The 12,130-nt window shown below is 39.6% G+C and overlaps 1 long non-coding RNA gene across 1 annotated transcript in view; it reads left to right on the top strand.

The window, feature by feature from the left end:
- LOC126188435 (uncharacterized) overlaps positions 1-12,028 on the top strand; it is a 28,246-nt gene extending 16,218 nt beyond the window's left edge. The window contains exon 3 of the long non-coding RNA XR_007537861.1: positions 11,300-12,028. This is a non-coding gene — a long non-coding RNA (uncharacterized LOC126188435). The remainder of the gene's footprint in view (positions 1-11,299) is intronic.
- Positions 12,029-12,130: the final 102 nt, after the last annotated feature.

Below are 12,130 nucleotides of genomic sequence, written 5' to 3'. Positions count from 1 at the left end.
CTCCTGTCCCAAAGCAGGAGACATCAAAGAGCTCCCAAAACTGGCTATTCTTCACCAGCAACCACTCATTAAGCAGGCAAATGCCAGACAACCTTAGATGGCAGTATATCTCCACCTCCTCTAAGAGGTCCATGAATCTGCCCTTCTCAGCCTTGTGCAACAACATGACAGCTGACCTCGAAGAGGGGAAGATGTGCCTACTCTCAGCCAGGTGAGAAGCAAAATTGGATCTTTCAACTATATCCCATATATCCAAAGCTGCATGCTCACCAAATCTGATCTCAAGTGTTCTACTGGTCTGTCCCATGTAACACGCATTACAGTCTGGACATTCCATCCTGCAGGTGTCAGGTTGTTGAACAAGATTCATGGATCTTCTGGGGGAGATGGAGATATATTGCCACAAGAGGTCATATGGCATTTGACTGCTCACTGAGCAGGTGTTGGTTAAGAGCAGCCACATTTTGGAACTCTCTGACAGTCTCCTGCTTCAGGGCAGGAAATGTCATGACCCAGGAGGAAACTGATCTGAAAATTTGGTCTGCCTTTAATTTGGCAACACTAGGCGTGATAGTATGTGAAACATAAGTTGCTGTTATCAGTGGATCAATTTATCTTCTGTTTTGTTGGTACTATCACATGCTACATCAGTTTTACCAACAAACAAATAAAACAATATTCAACTAATAGCCTTAGGGCAGTTTTTTATATCATTCTTTGTAAGCAGCATATTATCAGTAGAAGACGTTAGTATGTTTTTAGTAATTGTATGCGGTTAAATTAGCCTTGTCATGTTGATATTGAGTATTTTACTGTGATATTAATAGGTCTTCATAAAAACAATCTGTATGAAGTTTTATATTTCTTTTATATTAATCATTTACTGGATCACTTATCCATTATGGGTATGAGTGACTATGCTAGATTTTAGCTTCTTGACAGCTTCAAATGGGTACGTAACTATATTTTATCAAGATGATCTAAAAAAATTATTTTTATTGTGAGTAACAATTCTGTATAGGACATTTGTGTGATCCTATTATGACCTGTTTGATAAGATTTGAGGAATCATTTCACTACTAATATGAGAACAAACACTGTAAGTTAGCATTTGTTGGTGTATTTTTAAATGTGATACACAACTAGATTTCCTGAGTTCATTAAAACAAAAGAGATTTAAACTATTTGTTTGTAAAGAAACAAATTTAGTTAGTTTGTAATACATAGAATATAACTTACACTACATGACACAAAATGAGGCTGCTATATTTGTGGTAAACCACCTCAGTTTCTTTCCACCTGTACTCTGGTAAACTCATATGGTGACATGTATAACTGTGAGTTCATGGGATTATATCACCCCAAAATGGTATGTTGACTATAATCGATCACTGCTGTTGAATAATGTGGTGTTTTACTTATTATTGTTATTATTATTATTATTATTATTATTATAATCCATTCTGATTTTGTAATTTCTTTGTATTTTAGTGCTTAAGATGGATATGTGTAGCTGAAAATGGAATCAAAGTTGATAAGCAGAGAGATACATAGAGAAGGCATTGAATACTGAAGTTTGGCTTTCAAACGTTTATTCCATGTCAGATCTGCTTTCAGACTTGTATTCTTTGCCACAATAAATGTGTACAAGAAATGAGTGAAATACTGGGAGCTACTCTTTACTCCTGTGTAACAAACACCAGTAAATTGTTTTATTTTCCATTTCTGTAGTGATTCTTACTGCCTACTGGTTGTCTAGTCGTATAGTTAGCTCTGTGGACTGCATAATGATTCGTTATGGAAACTGTGTGGTTTTGTGCCCAAGTTAACAAGTTGGCAAGACATTTTACTGACACCATTAAGGTACATTTATTCTCTAAATCTTGGGTAAAAAAATCATCCATGCTTTACTGCAATAAGAATGACCCCAACCATCTGTCAGGTTGCTGCTTGACAGCTGGAGAGATACAGTTCTACAGTGAAAGATTTGGATGTCTGTATTACTGATTCTTACGAAGACGCTACCTTACCAAAAGATATGTCAAGATTGATAACAGGTTCTGGTTTCTCATCAGATCAGAACATATCTACAGGCAAATAACAATTTAAACAGAGATTTACCTGTAAATTCATTCTCCATAAAAGGAATGGTTCCTTATATTTTTGCAGCCCATTGTGCATGTTGCTATGCCCTCTGTAAGTGTTTTCTCTTGATGAACAGTGAGCAGTACATACGTTGTTGGTCACATTGTGTACATATCTTGTTGATAAAGCCTTCTATGTATGGTACTTGATGATGTATTTTGGTAGCTACAGCAAAGGCAGGCTGTTGTTTAGTTAGACTTGCAGTTCTGTTCCCTTTGAGTGCAAATATTGTTTGTTGTTCTGCATTGTGCCACTGCCTGAACTTCCTTAATTTGTGACATGTTTTTGGAACTAGTTGTCAGAGTTGTTGAACAACACAAGGATTAACATTCTTCTTGGCCACATATCTCTGAGTTTGTCCAGTATTTTTGCCTAGTCACCACTTGACTGAATTGACTATCCCAATATGAGGGCTGCTGCTACTGTGACCAATAATAATAATAATAATGTCTGGACACCACTTTCCTCAAATATTGTGCACAGATACATGATTTGTACACCATATTTTTTTCACAGATTTTTATGTCCCTCCCTGACTCCTAAAGGTGAAAGATTTTCACAGAGTATCTCCCATGACTTCAAGTATCTCCTTACAACTTCCCACATTGGGGGAAACATAGATGATTATAGTTGTCAACATTTTAATTGGCTTGGTCCTGTGATAGATTTTTTTCCTGTCCTGTGCAGCTTGTATGCTATGAAAATTTCACAAAATTATTGTGCTCTTTTTTCATCTGGCCTCCTGATAGAGCTTGAAAGAAGCATCATTGTGGATCTCCATTTCGCCAGCTGGTTTGAATCATGCGAATATTCAGATTTGTGGGGAATTTAATTGTTACAGTGTCCTGATATTGGACTGCATGGGGATGCGAGGGCTGGGTTTATCATTAAGGTTCCAGTCAAACACTTTTGACAAACACAAGGGAGAATCACTGTATTGTGCATAAAGCACATTCTAACCCTCCTTGCCATGTGTGCATCCCATCCGAGAATAAGTAAAGGATTCCCTGCAACATTTTGTGTCATTCTGCACCATTGGGCAGAGACTAGCAGCAATTGGACTTGGAAATCACCAGCTCATGCATAGGCTGCCATTAACACAATACCAACAGCTGAATTTGGAATGGTACTGTGACTGGGTACCATGGACTGCTAACAAATGGCATCGCATTGTGTTCAACGATGAATCCCAGATGACCTTCATTCGAGAGTATCCCATTCTTCCAATGTTTTGGAGAGGTGTAGCTGTGTTACTCATGGTATTATTGTATGGGTAGCCATTGTGTACGACTCTGAGGCATGGCTGTCAGTAACTGAGGTAACTCTGATGGCACAGTGGTATGTAATGGGCATCCTGTGCCCTCATGTATTAGCTGTCTGCCTGCTTAGCTGGGTGGTAATGTGCTTGTCTCCCAGGTTTGATTCCAGGCCATGTTGGAAATTTTCTCCGCTCAGGAACTGGGTGTTGTGTTATCCTCATCATCATTTCATCCTCATCATCGGCCACTAGCTGCCCAATGTGGTGCCGACTGAAATAAGACTTGCACTTGGTGACCGAACCCGAATGGGACATCCCGACCAACAATGCCACACAATCATTTTATTTCATTTAATGTATTAGCTCTCATTTGACAGTTTTATGGAGCCGTTTTTCAACATGACAATGCTCATCCACATGACTTGTCTGTGTAAACTGTCTGCATAGTCTTGGAGTACTCCCAGGCCCACCAAGATCCCCAGATAAAAAATGTTTGGGACAAGCTCAGACATCAAATCAGCCCCAGTGCCAGTATTCATTATATTGAGGACTAATTACAGCAGTTGAGGCCACTTTGCATCAGTAGAGGATACAGAGGCTTTATGATATCCTTCCTATCTCAATCAGTGCATTCATCCAGGCCAAAGGGGGTGTAATGTCATACTAAGTGGGCTCAAACAGCCAAGTTCTTTCTGAATTTTACTGGATTTTGTTGTCACTGAAATAGAATCTTATACCCTTGCAATCCATGATTTTGCATTTCATTTCCTCCTCCCCTTTTATGTACTTTACGTTTTTGTCAGGTAGTGTAGCTTCAATACTCAGTGGTCAGTGAATTCCATGACCAGGGTTGAAACACTTGAATATCTGCTGCAATTATTGTGCAGTACAGACTCACTGAATTTACTTGTAATTCTGCATTGTAACAACAGGCCCTATTCATGCATAGTCTATAAAAAAGACCTATGTGTCATTTTGGGCATCACAGTTGTACACACTAACACCTGTTATCAGTGGTATCCAGAATTTATCATCTAACTTAAAAACAGATGAAAAAAGTGTAGGCTTTTATCTTAATTTTTCTACCATTACTAAATGAGTACAGTGTTTATCATTCACTCTATATGGGCTTTACTTTCAGATCACACTGTTTTTAAAGTACTCACTTTATTTTATGCATCCTTCCGAAGCACTACATTTACAGTTTCTTCTGGTTTACTCTCTCTTACATTTTCGGACCATCAGATTTCCCAACCAGAACTGCTGTGATGTCATTGTATAAGTCTGAGGCGAATGCTTTGCACCAGCAGATTTATGTAATTCAATAAAGCTTTCTTTGTGTGTAAATGTGCAGTTTACATCTTTTTTTCTCTCCTGATACTTTTTACATTTTGTTCATTTCTTCTCCTACTGTATGTTCCAGTTTTGGTGTTTAGATTTTTGTTGTTACTTGTGATTTATTACACTTATTTCTGCCTTGTTTGGTGTTACCAAGTGAAGTGGCACAGTGGTTAGCACACTGAACTCACATTATGGATGGTGGATGGTTCAAATCACCATCTGGTCATCCAGATTTAGGTTTACTGTGATTTCCCTAAATTACATATGATAAATACTGGGATGGTTCCTTTCAAAAGGTCATGGTCAATTTCCTTCTCAATCCTTCCCTACTCTGAGTGTGTGCTCTGTCACTACTGAGCTCATTGTTGACTGGACGTTACACTCTGATTTTCCTTATTGTTTGTTGTTAATCTGAATTATGTGCTAAGCTGCATACCATGACCATTTTATAATTCCTGTAATTCTGTTATCTGCATTACATCATGTCTTCATTATCATTGTGTGAATCATTGTGCAGTATTTAGCAGGGGCTACATTGTATTGTAGCAGGATTACAAGTGTTAGTTGTCTCTCAAAAGATCAACACTAGAGAGCACCATCACATACTACTGCTCCCCTCAAACGTTTTGAGTTTTAAGTAGACCACCCAGCCTTGGCATCACATAACACAACATTGTTACACTACAGGAACCAACAGTCAGTACTGCAAGTTTCAAGTAACATGTAGTGTTTGATAGATAACCAAATTACTCTTGCCTCTTTGTAGTTAACATTCTATCTCAGTTGTGTTCAGCCCTTGATCTGCAGCCTTGTACTATTCCTTTCTTTTGCTTGATGTTGTCTGTGTTTCTGTAAGTGCAGCACACTTCTTGACACTTATAATCTGCTGTCTTAGTAATCCATTGCATATCCTGCCCTAAGTAATACCTGTTGCTGTTAATGCAACGATTTTGTATCTTAAAATGTGTCCTATGTCATGTGTTTGTCTCTTATGTATGTTATTGAAAGCTTTCAATACATCCACAATTGCCTGAGGGTATCATGGGTTTCTGAATTCTTCCTTCCATCTCAAAATAAATTTTTCTTGACCTTTATAAAAGGTGTTTGTAATTTTCAAGTATCTCATAACTTTTTCTTTTTTAATTTCTGCATATTATTCTGGTCACCAATTTCATTCTGTGGCCAGTTACTCTTAATAATGCAGTAAATCTCGTCTATATTGGGATGTGTGTTCATCATTAAAATAAAGATAATGCTTTTCTGAAAACCTGATGGCATGTTTCTGTTCATTGTTTTTTGTCACTATAATGATTAACCTTCTAGTTCCTAGATCTGTAGTGCTTTTAATTATTGATGAATTATTTCATTGAAACCTGCAGTATTATGTCATTGCTCTCCTGTCTCATATCCAAAGCACTGTATCTCTACCATATCAAAGTCATTCATAACTTCTGCTGCAGTTTCTCCCATGTTTACTTTTTCTGTGTTGTGTTCTCAGCTGTATTTATGTAATATTGTTTTTTATTTCATTTGTGTTGTGTTTATCTTCACCTTTTTATTTCCAGAAATCGTGTTGAATCGACGGTATCACCAGAAATTTGTTTTAAAATTGTTTTATGTTCATGAATTTGCGCATTGCGTCTGCTTCATTGAACTTGAATGATTTCATATCGCTGCGACCTAAACTGATGAACTTACTCAGATCTTGAAATATCTGCTTTTTCCCCATTTTTTATGATTAATTTTTTTCCATTATGCAAGACCTTTCCAGATATGTTGTTTTGTCTACACAGTTTGAGATAATTTTAGTGAAGAGTTTGTGCATTTTGTTGATAAGACTAAAATTTTTATTTTTGTTTACTTCCTTTCTTGTTGAATAAAGGTATTTAGCATTATATATTACTCAGCAGACAAGATCTTGTAAAGTTGTAAAATTGTTGTTAGGGTAAATTTAATTTAAATTCTCAAAAGAATAGTGGTTATACAGATTATTTCTTTTTGTGCCTCAGTTAGGTTTCCATAATGGTTGTAACTTTGGTTATTACATTCACACCTGATCTGTCCTTAATTACCAATGAAAAGTCTTTTTTACTCTTTCCATTTCACTTCCTATTAAATCTGCATATAACATCCATCCAATGCACACCAGAATTGACTTGAAAATGCAATGATAAGCATTCTTGGAATAGATAGCACTCTTTTACATGAAGGATCGCTCGAGCACAACAGCTCATTTGAGGCTTGTTCATGACAGGTACAGGTGTCACACCCTCATGCTAATGTATTGGACTGTTCAAAGCTACTCTTTGGTACTTTTCACGGGCTATCCCTGCATTGACGTAAATCCTGACTCTTGTGAAAGGAAGTACCAGTCTCCCCCTTTCCATGTGCGTATGCATTTATCTAACCGTACACTTTCTGTTTGTAGAATTCTCCAGTGAGCTCAAAGTGATGGGGATGGACACTGTACCACAACTGAGTCCTGTAACAATAAGCTTGATTCCGTCCATCATTATCATTAGTAGTGATGATGATGATGATGATGATGATGATGATGATGATGATGATGATGTACTGCAGAAGATCACTGTCGAGCTGACCTCATTCTCTGAAGCGTGTTCTTGGGGAATGACACATGATGTTAAGGAGTGCATACATGAGTATAACTTCTCAGTGCCAATTTAAGAATGGTAGAATTTACTGTACACTGTATTGCAGAATCTTCTTGGTCAAGTATATTTAGCAATTTTAGTAACATAGAAGTTAGTTTATTGGCATGTGCTGCCTCATTTGAATGTGAATATTACAAATATCTGTCAGCCATGGATTCTGTGCAAGCCCACACCAACATTCAGGGACAGCCTTGTCACTGACCCTCTTCACCAGATCTGCTGTGCATATGCGACACTATTCCAGTGACACCTTATGTGAATAACATCTTTATAAGCACCTGCACAGGGCTCCAGGCCCTCAGTTGTTAAATTTGTTTGGAATGGGTAAACAACTTTCACTGTATTCTTGTTGATTTCACTTCATGATCTAATGAACTGCTTCTCTTTTATGGCCATATATTTCTTTGTGTTCCTAGTTAGCCCGCATGTGGTGATGTCAAGGGTTGAATTTTTGTGTTTCAAATTCTGTCGTTTTTCTGCTGTTTGCCTCTTCCTTGGAGGCTTTACTCCAATCACTTCTGCAACAGCAACAGGCACATACAACCATGTTGGAACGGTTATTGGTTATGTTGACCCAGGCTCAGCTGCCAGTTGTTCTCCTACTGCCATTCCCCCCCTCCCCACCCGTATGACAAATTCACAGACGACTGCAATACACACGAGAAGTGGCTTCGCCAACAGTTCATGGCATTACAGCTGGTTGAAATGGAGGTCTGTGAGGCTCTTTTCTTATCTTGAGTAGCCCTTCATATGTGTCAATTACTTTGCCAGCTAGCTCCTCTGCAGGAACCAGCATTGCTTTCATTTGACAATATGTGTAGTTTGCTGTCCTCCTGTCACCACAAGCATACACATGTGGTTGCTGCACATATTGAATTCTACTAATGTTGCAAACAGTGGCAGCAATCATATAGAGCTTAAGTGACCAAGCTTTATGGCCTCAGTTGTAATTGTCATTTTGTCTGGGCTAAGTCTCAGGAGTCTTATGCGAACACCATGGTCGGAGGCACAATCATTCGTTCAGTCCCAGATAAGGGGGCGCATCAACTTGTCCTTGAATTTGAGGACCCTGTGTTAGAAGAGGTTTTGAATATTGCACAGTTGTGTGAGGTATCCCATGTCGTGGGCCACCAATTAGAGACTTGGAGTGATGGTGACGTCGTCGACAGGTTGCAACCCTGGTGCACAGAGCCTAGTGTGCTGCAGGAAGAAAGGTAGCTTAGTGCAAATGAACCAACCGGGCTAACACAGCCAAACATGTCATCAGCAGCAGGAACAGCTTCAAGCCCCTCATGTTTAGCACAGCATGAGCAGGTGGCCTGCCCCAAATGGTAGGCCTCTTAAGAAAAGAAGGGTACGTTGTCATATAGAAGTGGTATGTCGATCTTGGTGTGCAGCCTTTGAGCATGCTATTTTGTGGCTTAAGGATAGTCTGTGGTCTGTGCCATCTCTCGCAACATTTCAACCTGGCAAGTATCTGGTCCTGACCTCGGACATGACTCAGTGTGGAGAGGGGCACTCCTGGCCGATTGCCATTTGGATGGCTCTGAACAGCATTCAACCAGAGGGCTTTTGCATTGAAAACACTCAATTTAGCTCAGCAATGTTATTCTCAGGTGGTAAAATATTGTGTGTTGTTTATGCCTTTAAAAAATTTCATGAGTACTTGTATGGTGTAAAATTCCATTTAATTACTGACCAAAAGTCCTTAGTTTCCCTGTTTAGCCTGCCACTACTCTTAGCAGACAAAGCTGTTCATCGTCTTCAGTGTTGGGTTCTGTCCTTGTCTGGGACCTTATACTCAATCTGTTCTTGTTCCAGTACAATTATGAGCTCCATCTTTGCCCCACATTGCAACATGCAAACAAGATTGCTCTGTTCTGGCTCCCCATGGGCGCTGACCCCTCGTTCAGCTCATTCAACCAGAGGGCACTGCTTTGTTATCAGCTGGACATGAAGTGAAGCACATGTTGTGTAGCTTCCCCATCACCAGTTCCCTTATTGCCTCTGCTGTGACTGAGGGTCCGGTGCTCCAGCAGGTCGTACACATGGTACAACATGAATGGCCCGACTGTACACAGGTAAGGGCATTGGACCTTTTTCAATTTTTTTATGCATTGTGCCATCACCTCTCACTTTTTGATGGTGTTATTCTTTTATTGATGGAAGAGTTCTAGTAGCTCTGTGGCAGGAGGTCCTTCACTTACTACATCAGGGTCACTGGGGATCTGTTGCACAGGACTGGTTGTGCGCCACCACATGTGTTTTGGCTGGGAATCGATTGGGAGGCGGAATACCTTGTTGTGGCCTGCCCCAAATGTTTCGGTAATCACGTGGCACTGCACATTGTTTCTTCGGCATAGCCAGCCCATACACAACCTTGGGAAAGAGTCCACATTGACTTTGCTGATCCTTTTTTAGACCCTTTTTGGTTCTTGGTAATTGATGCTGTCTCTCATTTTCGTTGCCTGCCAGTGACAGCAAATGTAATTATCAAGGCCCCGTCAAAGATATCCTCCATAGAAGGCTTGCCTTGTACCCTGATTTTGGATTACAGTCCTCTAAGATCCAGATGCACATGGATGTAGAAGATTTCCTTGCTAAGGAGGCTCTTACATTCTTTAAGCCCTTACAGAATGACACCATTTGGAACCAAGAGTCCTACTGAGCTCCTGCTTGGCTATCAGTAGTGGACTCTCCTCAGCCTCTTGCAGCCAGGCAGGCATTCCAAAACAGCTCTAGTTTCATCAATGTTTTTGTCTGGTACACCAATCTGGGCCATGGTGTTTGGATGGTGCCCTCACTGGATTCCAGCTGTCATCCACAGCCAGTGCGGTTGCTGTGTCTTCATGATTTGCACTGGGGATCAACTCGTGGCACACCATCAGAATAAGTTGTATCCCAGGATGGACACAGGGCCACCTCGTCACGCCGTTCGTGTGACACCTCATTCTTCAGTGGCCTTGGCCGTCTGGGGTTTGAGCAGGCCTGGTCATGCCCAACTGACCCAGTGGTTGCGACTTTGTAAATACCAACGCTGGCTTTACTTCCTGTGGGTGGTGTCGCTGTCGGTGCAGGTGCCTCCCACTGCACTGAGGAGGTGCCACCATCAAATCATCAGGGATGGAATTTGGGTCTCCATCACCAGAGTTTCTCCTCTCCACTCCATCATTGCTGCTACCCGTACCAGCGCTCTTTGTTGTGGACTCAAATCCAGGTGGTTCCTGCTCCCCCCTGCTTTCGGTTGCCCCAGAATCTGTGGGTGATGGAGGTGCCCTTATCCACTTACTTTCATCTGTGTGTGCTGGTCCAGGTGGATCGGGAACTTATTGTGCCTTTGGCTGCCACCTGGGATGCCATGGATGTTTCTTGGGGGGGGGGGGGGGGGGGGGACCTGATGTGGTGGATAGCGTCTTTTAAGGCCCTGCATTAGCTTCCAGGCTCTCAGTTGTTAAATGCATTCAAGAAGTGTAGACTTCTTTCATTATATTGTTGTTGTTGTCACTCCATGATACAATAAATTGTATCTCTTTTATGGCCATGTGTTTCTTTTTGTTACTAGCTAGAACGATCTGATGTTCCTATTTTTGCTAATTCCATTTGTTCTGTAATTTCTGTCAAGCAGTATTTCCAGTGAGTTCATTATATTCTTCACACAACATTATTCATCATATTTGTTTGACTCTGTCATGAAGGAGAGCTTTCATAGATGTGTAATGAGGCAAGGTATAAATTTACAACTTGAAGCAGCTGTTAGAAATAGCATTAATAATTAATGATTTTTGAACCGCCAGATAATCACATAATTTGTGAAAAAACTGATGATGTATGTTTTTAAATTTCTTCTAATTTACAGAATTATCAGTGTATTGTTTTATTTCAGATGATAGTCTGCTGAAGATCTTTCCATCGGAATGCAGAACCTCACCCTGAATTACAAAAGCAGGCAAAGTCCTGTGTGTAAATTATTTTTGTGTTACATTGTGCTTATGCAGATAATTTACTTGAAACTAATTCATATTGTTAGCAACAAATACAGTAAAGAAGGGAAGCACATACAATGGGAAGTGAGTGCAAGAATTCAAAGATTTTTGAATAGTCTTCTGCAAGATGTTTGGTTTTCTAATGACCATATTCATTATCATGAAATGAGAAGTAGGCCTAACAATGACTTTTTTGTAGGGAAATGTTTATGGCAACCTTGTGTCAGAAAAGGTGCTATATTAATAGAAACTTTAATCCAACTCTTTGCAACAAAGATTTAGAATAGAATTACAAGATGTATTGAAACAGTTTCCAAATCATTTATGAATATACAAATAATTGACAGTAAGTTAGAAGTATTCAGCTCAGTACAGAAATCTGTACAAATTTTCTGTGCATAACTTATGTATCAGTATTAAGATTGTTTCATAATTTCATATTTATTAGCACAGTTTATATAATATTTGCTAATACCATTCCATTTATCTAAACTCAGCATCTGATGCTGATGGCACAGTGATGGGATCCCAACCCACTGTCAGACACCCCAAAGTAACACCAACACCTGAGTGAGGTATAAGAATATAAGGTATCTTGTATATGACGATAATTGTAATAATATAGTATAATTGTGTGTAAAAATAATCCATAAATTTAGTGTATTAACTACATTGGTGTCCAAATTTAAAGCAACTAACTGCTAAAGCGGCTGGGGTGGATGAAATTAAGT

The sequence above is a fragment of the Schistocerca cancellata genome, chromosome 5 (assembly GCF_023864275.1).
Source record: "Schistocerca cancellata isolate TAMUIC-IGC-003103 chromosome 5, iqSchCanc2.1, whole genome shotgun sequence".
Taxonomy (NCBI): domain Eukaryota; kingdom Metazoa; phylum Arthropoda; class Insecta; order Orthoptera; family Acrididae; genus Schistocerca; species Schistocerca cancellata.
This window is presented reverse-complemented; position numbering and strand designations above follow the sequence as displayed.